This window comes from Phasianus colchicus, chromosome 2, assembly GCF_987193195.1.
Source record: "Phasianus colchicus chromosome 2, bPhaCol1.hap1.1, whole genome shotgun sequence".
Taxonomy (NCBI): domain Eukaryota; kingdom Metazoa; phylum Chordata; class Aves; order Galliformes; family Phasianidae; genus Phasianus; species Phasianus colchicus.
Genome location: NC_143437.1, coordinates 53,556,656 through 53,569,913, shown reverse-complemented (window position 1 = coordinate 53,569,913; position 13,258 = coordinate 53,556,656).

Sequence of the window (13,258 nt, the reverse complement as noted above, 5' to 3'; positions counted from 1 at the left end):
CCTTAGGATCTACCACTGTTCAGGAGCTTGTGACTGAAAAACACTGAATGGCAAGTGATTATCCAAATGTGATTATCATTGTATAAAGTATGTTTCTTGTTTCTTGTTTCTTTTTCTTTGCTTTCTTTTTTCTTAGTCTTCTGACTCTGATGACTTGTTCTAGTCACATTCCTGAAGCATTTGAAGGCTTTTGAAGCTTTGTGATGGATATCCTCCAATCACAATTTACATGAATGTGAAAAGCTATAGAATCACAGAATGGCCAAGGATCATGAATCTCCAACCCCATGCCACAGGTAGGGCCACCAACCTCTCATTTAATACTACACTAGGCTACCCAGGGCCCCATTATATTATAGACCAAAATGTTACTTTATAACTAACATTTGCAGTCCTCCCAGTTTATTCTGCCATCTTCTCTAAACCAAAAACAATATAACAATATGGGAACAATGATTATGGATAATTTTGTTTGAGTCACTTGTAGCCCTGATTTTCTGCTAAGCAAACAGATAAGTTGGTGAGGCATTCATTAATTGATGATACTAAAAAGTTACCTTTCTTTACATAATTTAATTCTGCTTTAATAAAGACAACTTGCAAACAGATGATCTTTTTTTTCCTTTAAAATAGAAATATGTCACAGTAAGGCATTTATGAGGAGATGAATGATGCCTAAGGGCTATGTTGGATCAGTCATCCCACCATCTCACATTTTTTTTATTAGATTTATAATTAATCCTCACTTATAACAAATGTGTGTGACTCAGACACATTGACAGAGGGCTGGTGACAAAATGTTATTGTTGATGTTGTACAAGATACACTGTGAGTGTCTACCAAGTCTTAGAAAACACCCTCTTGTTCAAACTGTTTACTTAGTAGTCACAACTCACAACAAGATTTGTCATCTTTTTTCTTTGCTTTGCTTTTTTCTTCTCTTCCCCCTCCCTTTCCCGTTTCCATTTCTCTTTTCCTTTTGCTTTCTCTTTCTCTTTCCCTTTCCTCATTTTCCCGTTCCCATTTTCTCTTTCCCTTCTTCTTTCCTTTTTCTTTTCCATTTTCCATTTTTTTTTCCCCTCTGTTTTAATCCAATCCTTAGAGAAATTCCAAAAGCACACTTCTTTCCAGGTTTGCTGGATTTTTTTCCTGTATTTAGACAGTCAGCAGGAGTGACTAGCTCAGGTAAAGCAGCTGACTAGCCAGGCTTCACAACTCTATTTGTATCTCTGAAACCCTGGAGGACAGAAATGTCTTTTAATTGGTGAATCAACCTCAGTAGGAGCTGTTTTTAGGAAATGAGGCCTACACTGTGTTGTCTTCATACTGGGCACATTAGCTCTAGTTGCTATGGCAATCTGCTAGAGCATGCTAGGTCAATTGATGTGGAAACAAGATGGCTTCCTCATTTGTTTAGCCTTAAGGAAAATTACAGATATTAACAAATCATTAAAGGACTAACAGACACTCAGAAGGCTTGACCTAAATAAACATCATCATGTCAGACTACTAATAGCTAAAGAAGTTTTATTTCTGTGACTACCTCCTGAAAGTCCTTAGTTTATGATGGTTTTTATTACCCTAAATTTTTCCTCTCAAACTGTGAATAAAATCCTGTACTTTGAGTGGACATCCTGATCAGTGAGATGGATTTAGTTTGTAAATCAATTAGCAAGAGATGCAAAAGATAAATAGTAACCAATACTTTTGTGAACATAAAACCAAAATCTTGTGCCCTTTTCACTGCTTTATCCAGAAAGAATTTCCCATGTATGATTGAAAGCATTTTCCTGGTGTGGAGTGGCTGAAACACACATGATGTATTCCTCAAACCACTGAAGTCTCAATGGCATCAGCCTTGGCAAGGCTGAGAAGGGTGACACTTCTCTGGGAGAGGAAATGTTGCATTTGAAGTTGGTGCTTTGAGGTTGAGGGAAGAGGAAAATTGAATACAGGCGTGAGAAAAAGCGTACTAATGAATGAATCCATCTGTTAAAAATATAGACAAAAGTGGCAGCCAAAATCCATAACTGCAGATATTGTGGTGGTAGGCTCATATGGGGGAACCACAAGGTCAGGGGAAAAATAGATTACATCTTTTATGTTTTCACAGTCAAATGGTCTGTAATTTCAAAGCAGCTGATTAGTTGGTGCAATCCACTTCCTCAGAGCCTGTTCCCCAAAGAATGAAAGATGGAGGTGAGGAATTTCACATGTTCTTGAAAGAAACATTTAAATAAAAGTCTTATTTTGGTAAGTCTTACAACAGACTGAGTTTTCACTGGGGTTTTTAACATTCTTCAGAATCTGAGTAATAGACGAAACCAATTAACAGAGAAAACACATGGGACAAGTTTGCTACTTCCCTGATTGAAATTCATCAGTGACAGATAAACATGTATAGGTCCAAACTCTCCATCTAGCCTTGCATTCTTTAATACATAAACATATTTTGCTTCCTTAGTTAGTCTTAAAATCTGAGTGCTTTCACTTTTGGTTTGTCTCAGGAGTCTGAGATTTGTGATGGAAATATCTGCATGTTATTCCAAAACAGGATGATTTTCTAAACTGTAAAGACTATTAACATAGAGAATTCCTTTCTAAATGTAGGAAAGTTGCCCAAGAATTGGAAGATTAAAATAAATGATGTGGCCGCCCTAGAAAAAAACAAACAAACAAACAATCCCACTCTGATACTGCGTTTCTGTTGAGAATTTGAATTGCTTAGATCCTTAATGACTATTAGAGCTAAGAAACTTTCTGTTTTTATGAATTTCCTTCCCCTAAAATTCATCCTTGTAATGGAAGTATCAGTATATACTTCTGTTGTTATTCAAAAATATTTAGGTAAAATTTCAATAGTCAGAGCATATGTTCTCCAGAGAGAAACATGGTATATCTGGACACATAAGACAAAAACTTGCATTTGTTTATTAATTGTATTCTGGCTTTTTTACTATGTTAATGTTATGATATAGCACACTTCACTTCAGGTATACTGCCTGCATATATAACTGCATTTGCACCTTTCCTTTCATATTGTGAATCAGTTAAACAAACTGAAAAAATCAGTGGGCAATGTGATTGGTCACATGACAAATTTACTTCAGATGTCCTTAAATAAATATAAAAGGTTGTATGTGACCTCGTACATTAGTTCTGTCACTGTTTTTAATCCAAAGATCTGACAAACAAACAAACAAAAGCCAGTCTTGTATGCGGATGTGTTGGTCTTACTTGCTGAAAGCAGCTGTGGTAATGTTGTATTGTGTTTCTCTCTGGTCTGGCATCTTGGGGATAAAATCTATGAGGTCCTTCACGAAACATTGTGTCAATGATTCAGCCTTAACAACTGGTGAGATTTGTAAATTGAGGAGAACTTTGCCTGTTGGCCTGACTTGCCCTGTTTGGCTTCTAAATCTAGATGTTACATTTTGAAACATTTTACTTGTTTCATTAAGCAAATCAAGAGGAAATCTGAACAAATATAAATGAGAAATTGCTCCCTTCATGGTTTCAGCAGTAGAAACTTGGTTTGGGTTCAGTTAAGCATTGCAAAAAGGTCTGTATGCACTGTTGTTTTAATTTGAAATGATTTGTCTATCACAGTATCATCAAGTTCTCAACAATTTGCTAATAGAAAAAGAAAGAAACAAACAAAAATTTAAATACTTCCTAAAAGCTTCAACTTGCTAATGTCTGAAAATCTTCAATAGATGTTGAAGGAAGGGAGATTAAGTATTAAACAAAGCGTGGTAAAGAGGGTTTTAAAATGAAATATGAATGGGGAAATAACAGTGAACCATATGATAAAAATATTAGTAGAAGACAATGATGGAAAAATAATTGTGATGACTTAAAATATGAAAAACACTTAGAATATTGTTCAGCTATTTTTTACAAAGAAGGATGGAGTTACTGGATATAGCTTTGGGCTGTGTTCCTTCGTAAACCTCCTTGGTGTTTAATCACATGTACTGTTCTGGTACAGATGAAAACTAACACATTTTCCCCTTTGAATTATTCCATGTCTTCATTCCTGAATGCATTCTGGAGTTCAGAGGCATTGTAGAATGGGCTTTTGAAATTTCTGGCTGATTATAACTACAGTGACAGTCAACAAGGAACAAATCCTCACTTCAAGTACGTAATCTACAGACAGTTCTCTACTCTTTGAGTGAACAGCTCTGCCTCTCTCTGAGTCCTCATTTCCATTTCTAGATTTCTTAAGTATTTTCTTCCTCAACAACAGATCCTATGAAAATTAATTATTATTATATTGTGGAAATGATTTAGATATTCTGTACATTTTTATATGTATATGATGGATTGTGGGAATCATAAGTTTGCTCAATGTCAAAAAAAAAAAAAAAAAAAAAAAGGCAACACACACACACACACAAAAACAGCAAACAAACAAAAAAAAACCCCAACCAACCAACCACAAAAACAAAACAGAAAAAATAAGGGGGGTGAAAGAAAAGGAGCAAAAGGAAAGAGAACATTTTCTGCCTGAGCAACTGAAAGTTTCACTATAGTGAAGAAAAGGGGTGAAGAATAAATTTACCTCATCACCTGAACATCCTGTGGGATGGAGGTAGGAACTAACCTGGAAGAAGTACTCAGGGGCAGCTTGTAGCTTTTAACTGTGAATAGGTTGGGTGTCTTGACTTCTGCTTAGGCAGAAAAAAAAAGATATTTCCCACCCTGGGGGATGAGATGCTAACAGAGCCTTTGTCTTAACAATTGTCCATGTTAGAGCCAGGCTCTGTCTCTGTTTAAATAAAAATGAAATTTGCTACCTCTGTGTGCAGTTCAGTTTGTACTTAGGAAATTCAAGTCTTTATTTTTTTCAGAGAAAACACTTGTGGTTCTTGTTATGAGAGCCTTCCCTTAATATAAGATGTTTTTAACTTTCTTAACTGAGTATTATACCAAACTTCACCAGTATAATTTCTGCGCCAAATTGATATTTTCCTTTATTTATTTAATTATTATCACTTTCTATTTCAATTTCTGTTGTTTTTATTTTATTTTGAACACAAAAGATTTCTTAACAGGAAAAATAGTAAATTCCCTTTTGCATTTCATTTTGAAAGAAATTTGAAATGTATTATTGGACATAGAAATAATCTTCACTGAGAATCAATGAACCTGAGTTTGTTGGAGAAATAACTGTTTCTTTATTATTATTATACTGTAATTCTGAACTTTAGGATATGAGCTAAGAAATGCACTGCAGTGTTGTAACTCTAACCCAAATAGAGGGATAAATTTTAAGGTAGATATGGAATTCTGGTGATGGCAATTCCTTTATTTCCAAGGAATACCTGTGAGACTTCATTTTACAAACTTTCCCTCAAAAAATTCTCCAAAGATTTTCTCCTCCTCTTCCATAATTTACCTACTGTCATGTTTTCAAACAAAAACGAACTATGTTTAATCTAATTCTCATTATACCCTCTCTTTCTTATCCACTCTATGGATAAGAAACTGGTTGAAAGGCCGCAGACAGAGGGTGGTCATCAATGGCTCTATGTCCAGGTGGAGGCTGGCAACGAGTGGCGTCCCCCAGGGGTCTGTTTTGGGACTGGTGCTCTTCAACATCTTTATCAATGACATCGATGACGGAATCGAGTGCACCCTCAGCAAGTTTGTTGACGACACCAAGCTGAGTGGTGCGGTCGACATGGTTGAAGGAAGGGATGCCATTCAGAGGGACCTCGAGAGGCTAGAAAGGTGGGCGCGGGTGAACCTGATGAGGTTCAACACCGCAAAGTGCAGAGTTTTGCACTTGGGCCGGAGGAATCCCAGGCATCCATACAGACTGGAAGGAGCGGTCCTTGAGAGCAGCCCTGTGGAGAAGGACCTGGGGGTCTTGATAGATGAAAAACTTAATATGAACCAGCAGTGTGCCCTTGTGGCTCTGAAGGCAAATGGTATCCTGGGCTCCATCAAAAGAGGGGTGGCCAGCAGTGAAAGGGAGGTGATTGTTCCCCTCTACTCTGCTCTTGTGAGACCCCATCTGGAGTACTGTGTCCAAGTCTGGAGCCCCCAGTACAAGAAAGACAGGGAACTTTTGGAGAGGGTCCAGAGGAGGGCCACAAAGATGATCAGGGGACTGGAGCACCTCCCCTATGAGGACAGGCTTGAAGGAGCTGGGCTTGTTCAGCCTGGAGAAAAGAAGGCTTTTGGGTGACCTCATTGCAGCCTTTCAGTACCTAAAGGGAGCCTACAAAGAGGAGGGGAATCAACTCTTTGAAAGGGTGAGTGACAGCAGGACAAGGGGAAATGGTTTTAAGTTGAGGGAGGGAAGATTTAGGTTGAATGTCAGGGGGAAATTCTTTATGGAGAGAGTGGTGAGGTACTGCCCAGGAACAGGCTGCCCAGAGAGGTTGTGGATGCCCCATCCCTGGAGGTGTTCAAGGCCAGATTGGATGGGGCCCTGGGCAGCCTGGTCTAGCATTAGGTGGGATGGTTGGTGGCCCTGCATGTGGCAGGGGGGTTGGAGATTCATGATCCTTGAGGTCCCTTCCAACCCTGGCAATTCTGTGATTCTGTGATTTCTCCACAAATTGTACTCATTCTGTTGCATACACAACATATATCAGTGGCATCCGCCAGTAAATGCCAACTACATGTGAGCATTAGCCATTCTTCTCCTTCTGACTTCTGCTTCTTTCTAATACATATTTTGTCATCTACTCTTTATGTTGTCTTTTCTGCACTCGGTAATTATGTTTAAAATTCTTTTTTCTTCCATGTACACAAGCATGAATTATTTCAAAAGTCCCTGTTTCTCTCTCCAGAGACAAATCTTCATTGTGTCTTTTCTCATTAAGTTTTACCTTCTCCCTCTCAATGTGGTATTTCTAATTATGGTATATGTTAGTTGTGTTTTGATGGATGGTTGCCCAGAACACCAGAATGTTGTTTAAATTACTGTGGTCAGACATCATCTGCTTTTTCCTGAGAGTGCACTTCCTCTTCTTTGTAAAAATATTCCCCTATTTCTGCTTTACTCTATGCAAGAGACTGTGTAACACTTACCACATGTGTACTACAGATTGACGTTTATAAGAAATCATTTTCAGAAAGTGCAACAACTTTGCTATTGTGGTAGTCTGGAAAAGTTTTCTTCAGTGCAGGTGTTTGTGCCTGAAGAAGATGACATGAATCCTGTCAGCAGTTAAGATCAGGAAGACTTGAATGATGACAGAATAATTAAGATATCTTTGTTTTCATTCCAGTTGTTATAATATATGGTCTACCCCTCCATCACTCCCATGCTTTCCTTTTTTTCTTTTTTATTTTTTTTTTCTTCTCGAGATTACTCGTGGAGACTAAGGAGAAATGGTTGCTAGTACTTGCAGAAAAATAACCAACAGCTCGAGTCTACTTCCAAATATAAAACTGAATGTAATCTGAATCTCTTGTAAATACTTAATGTTTAATCAATCTGTTAAGCTTGGTTCACATCCCATAACCTTTGCACAGCTCTTTACAAAAAGTAAAGAGCTATCCATCCAGATTGGGAAGCATGGAGATATCATTTGGAAACTGAAATCATCCTCTGTAAAATTATACCTAGACACAAGCATCTCCTCTTGTAAGAAAAATGGCCTGAAGAGAACTGTGTCCAGCATAGGTTGCTGATTGGAGAAGGACTAATGTAGTGACGAATGGTTGAAAAGGGGAGTAGCTCACATTGAACAGCATAGTGCACAACTGTCACATCCTTCTCTTTTTGTTAGCTGATGGGTTGTCTGCTTCAGTCTTCAGCCCACTCTCTCCAGCAACAAATGCTCAGCAACTTCTCTTCTTTTGTGTTCCAGCATGCACTTTCTTAGGTCACCTCTGTGCTCTGGTTTGTGATATTCTAAGAGCTGGTCTGGACTACTAATAACATAACATGAACACTGACAGTTTGAATCACATAGCCCATTGTGAATTCAACTCACGCAGCACATTCATTGGAGAATGTTGTTTTTTAGTAATCTTTGACCAAAAAAGGAAGTGTAATTGTATAATGCATTACACTTTCTAGCGTAGTTTTTTTTCTGGCTCCTTTTTGAGCAAATATTTGGAAGCTCAGATATGTGCCAATGTTTTTACTGGAGCTGCAATTCTAAGCTGTGTGATGGAGGCAGTAGTGTAGTATGGTTTATTCAGAGCCATGCACTGAGGAAGTTGTGCAAAATGGTGAAATTTTGCACAGTAGGGTCATGATTTGCACTTTGACCATGTAGGTACTACAGTCTTTTCACAAAGTAATCTGTGAGAACCTGCAGGCATTGCAAACTGAAGCATGAAACATTCTGTTCTTGTGAAGTGTTAAAAGGCAATAAGCAATGCACATTTTCAGTCTGACAGAAAAACTGGCAACAACATTAGAATGCTTGTCTTTAGCAAAACATTCTGAAACATTTTTAAGTAAACAAAGCCAGTAAGCAGCCGACTAAATTTGATTTACAGTAAAAAACAAAACCAAATAAAATGTTGTGAGTCTCTTGTTATAGTTAAATACCTTGTTCTATTACTAACTAATAATGGGTATCAAAAATCATATGTGGAGTGCCTTAGGCTTGCATATTTAATTTGTATTTTATTTTTGGGAAAAATATTTAAGTGGAAGGGTTATGATCTTATTTATCCCTGCAACAGAAAACCAAATATTAGAAGGTTAGGATTTTTTTTAACCTTTCATTAGTTGAATTCATAACTCCAAAGCATTCACAGACTTATGCCAAAATCATCCAGAGTATAATCTGATGAGAGGCTTCCCTTTGTATTCATGGTTACCCTGAGAGGTTTATCACTGGAATTTCCAGAATTGTCGAAGTGTCTGAGAAGAAAAATTCTTCCTGAACTTGATGTAATTTGTTTACTCCATACTGGAAAAGTAGTCTCTTTACCTCTGTGGAAAACTAGAAGCAATTCTAAACACAGTGCCAGTCAGTAACTCTCCCCCTCACTAAAAAATCTACCTCGAACAAGGGTGTCTCATCAATATCTGGCATGGAGAATGGACAGCATCCAACCTGAGACAAAGCTATTACATATCTATCATTTATTGTGTCGGAAAGTGTGTATGAGCTATTTATGGTTTAATACATAGCATGAGTAATCATGCGAAACTAGAACAACATCTTCTTGCATAGGTATGTGAAAATTAGAGGTGAAAAGACTAACAAAATAGCTCACGTTAAACTGTGAAACAGGAGACACTATCTTGCATATGCGTGAATACTGATAGTTTTCTTAGTTGTACGTGTTTTTATTAAAAGGTAAGATAACAGAAACTGCCAACCTGTTAACTGTTAACAGGCACAGTTAGCAGAGATGCTGGTGGGAAAGAAGAAAACAGAGGAGTAGAAGAAGCTTGAAATGACCTTTCTATGTGGGAATACTCAATAGTCTCAAAATGGGAAAATGTTACTGCAAAAAGGAGGAAGAAACTGCCGGGTGTAGTTTTGCCAGATAAGACTGTGAAATAATTGCATTTCATGACTTAGGTAAGGCAAATCAGCTAATTGTTCTACTTGGTTACAAAAGCTCCCCTCTCCCTTTAGTAAAATACTGTTGTTGCCATTGATTGATGTTTGCAAGTGGGGGCCAACAGTGCCTTTTAAATTCCTGGGCAATAGTCTGAACTTGCATTTTAATCGGATGAGACCAACCTCTTTTTGCTAGATCCAGGGAGAGAAGTTATATAGCATGGCCAGCCTTCCTTAGTTCATGAGTATGGCAGGGCGCTGAGGGGACATACCCTAAGGACATAGGGCAAATTTGGCAGCAGAGAAGCTATGTGCACTTGAGTCTTGAGGGTAACACAGACACAGTCTTATCTGCATTTGAAAATCTAGCCCGTGGAAGATTTGAGAATCTATCATTCCTTCTCTCATGCAGATTCTTCCCTCTCAACAGACAGTGTGCCCTTCGAGACCTTCACATACTTCTATTTGCTCAGTAGTGCAGATCAGATGGAGGGCCTGAGCTATGCTATTGCTTGTTCTGAATTTCTACTCTACTGCCTGGCATGCAGAAGCAGATGGAAAGGACAGATGCAGAACTTTGTACCTATAAAACATATCTGGAAAATTTTCTGGAAACTAGAGCCCTCTCCAATGAAGGCATTAGAGTACCTGTGACAAAGTGAATGGGCATGTCCTAGTTTGTCAGGAGTTACAACAGTTTCAGTCAGCTAGAGGCTTACCAGCCACTAGCTATTAGGATTCTCGTTTCCCCTCAGGAAATACCTGCTGGTGTATCAAGGGTAATTGCTATCAGTCAGCTGTATACCCAGAGGGTGCGTATATAAAATCATCAGGAAAAGAGTGAACTGGTAGGAGGCAGCAGGGACTGTGTGTATGTATCTTGGGTGTTTATCTTAATGAAGTATTTTAGTGCAATGTGGTCTTTTGTTTCAGTTTTAACCCTGGTTGTGACTCATCCATAGTTTTCTGCTGAAGCTTGAATTTTACAGGCTTCTTTTCTTATCTGAGGCCACCACTTGCAACACTGGCTGGTTCCTCACAAGTATTCTCCAAAACAGGGCAGATAATTATAGCTTCCTGAATGATTTGGCGACACTATGTGGTTTTGCCTCTAGGATTCTTGAAATAGCATGTCCAAATTCCCTTCATTTTGTTATTCTGTTGCCAATCTTTCCTCTCACAAAAGAAGGAAAGCCCTTTGCAATCTCTAAGTCCTAGTTAAACTATCCATGAAGTAAGTGTGTAAAATAATGCTTATTGTTTTACCCTTTAAAGTTTTTTTAAATAATATTTAGAGCAATGTAAAGATGAAAAATGAGGCAAAGAAATTTGGAGGCAGTCAGTTTAAGGATTTCCTCTCTTTCTTGCCCAGAGAGGGGTCTCTTCTGAATATTGCAGCCCATCAGTGTCAGCCTGTCAGCTAAAGTACTCATTACCTCTGTGCTTTCTTCAGTAATAATGTTTCCAAAAGTACAGTAAAGCCAGACACGTAGCGTAGGCCACCATCTTACCTGAACCTTGTTTCATTTAGATATCTGCACAAACCCCCAGGCTTTCAGCCATGCTACTTGATCTTTTTCCTTTCCTCCCAAAACACTCCTCCAGACAGCAAGCTATCATCTGGATACAACCTCACCAGGACTCTCTCCCTCCCTGTCTCTTACCTTTCACTCCTTCTTCCTGCCCAGCATTTGCTGCAGGTGTGCTTGAGTAGAACCCACTCCTTCTTTGCTAATGAGAGACCGTCCATTTATCAAATGATGAAGTGAACTTCTCTTTTTTCGGAGGCTCAGGTTAGACACTTCAGATATGAGCTCAAGACCTGCACAGGCCTTGGAAATGTCTAGTGAAATCTGTCATGATCAGGTCATGAACTAACACTGACTGAGGTGCTTTTTGAACAAAACCCAATGTCAAATAAACACTAGATTAATAGCATTCGTGAGCCATTTAATAATAAGTCACAGCTAGGAAAAAAAGGATAATTTGATGGATAAACTATTCAAAGTGCAGGTGCTTCTCCAAAATAGTATTTCAGCAGAAAGTGAGATAGGCTTCAGGAATAAACCATCCTTATTTTCTTTCCTCTTTCCTTCTTGCATTCAAGAAGCAAGAGAGGAAAAATCTCAAACTGCTGTGGTTATCTTATGACTAGTGAGGTCTTGTATGAATCATACGCCTTAAATGCTTAGTTTATAAAGAAATCTTCAGCTTTTGCATGAACACTGCAAATGTGTCATCTGCTTTATTTTGATTTCCTGAACACAGCAAATAATGAGAGCTCATTTTTGAAGTTTTAAAAATGGAGAACTATATCTCTTATGATGCAGACTTTTCAGCAGATAATGTTTTCCCCCTTGCTTTGTATACTCTTCCTAGAACACTTCGTAGAATACTTGGAAGAGGCCCAGGAAGACACATGATTTGCCTCAGATTGACTAGCTTATTTCCAAAACACTGTGTTGAAACTCTTTACTCATTGCCTTGCTACTGTTTACGAGTGGCTGGGACTTACTGATGGAAAGAGATGAATTCTCTCTAAAACAGAGCAGACTTTTGTAAAAATGGCCCAGTCCTCTCTGAAAAACAGATGCCAAGAGCAGTTGTGGGACATTGTGTTTCAGCTCTAGAGACTTCTATTTCTAAGAATAAAGTAAAGGACTCATTATTTATCTAAACAAGGCCTTTATGCTGCGGTTCAGTGACTGCTGGACAGCCATGTGATCTGTCTTGTGTAATGCCCTTACCCCCTCCTTTCCCAATTTGGAGAAGAGAAGAGACTTTTACTAGCTCAGAACATGCTTGCACAGCTCACTGTCTATTGTGCTCCTTCACTCTGTCTATTATGGTCCATTAGATAAACATGGTGTTGAGCAGCCACTCAGCTGCTGATACATACAGCAGTGCTGCTGATACATACAGCAGTGCTGATAGCATGCTCTATATTTAGAAGAGAAGCGGTGCATTGTGGACTATGTGGGATATGTTTATGTACATGTGTGTCCTTTTTCCTCAACAACAGAGTGCTTCCATCACAAGGCTCCCCTCTCTGAGGAAAAAGGCGGTTTTTGAAATGATAGTCTTTTATCTTTTGTGATGGATACTTTTTCACGCTGCTTCCCAAAATATTGCCTTGTATTTCTGTGTCAGGGTAAATGAAGTGAGACACAGACCCCTAATCTTTCCTGTCTCCTATAGCAAACTGCAATTTAAATAGGCAAGGAAGGATTCTGCTGGCTAAAGTTGTCTTTTCCATCTACTACTGAGTGCCAAACTTTCTCTGTATGGAAGGCAGATGACCTGTCTTAGGAGCCAAGCAATTGAATAAATTGCATTTTAGAAAAGCACCTAATTGTACTTCTCAAAAATGTTTTAAGCTGTTCAGAGTCAATATTTGAGAACTAGTCTTGGGCCTTATCTATTTAGTGAGGCAGATCACTTTTCTGTGTTCTGTATTGACATCCAGATATGCGCACAGCCCAACACAAAAGTTTCTCTTGTTCTTCTGAAAATGTCATCCAAGGCACACAGTGCTCTGAAAACTGTTCTAGGAGGGTTGATCCAAGATCAGTGAATATGAACTTGCAAGGAGCAGAGAGACCAGGGAGGGCAACTGGTCATACAAAGCATAAGATGATTATACAAAACACCAAACTGACTTTTGAGATTATCCCTAAATTATGAGCAAGTGGATGTTATTCTCATTCTCAGGATTTTGCTTTGAGCCCAGGGTAATAGGCATTGTGTGGAAAGAGTTCAGC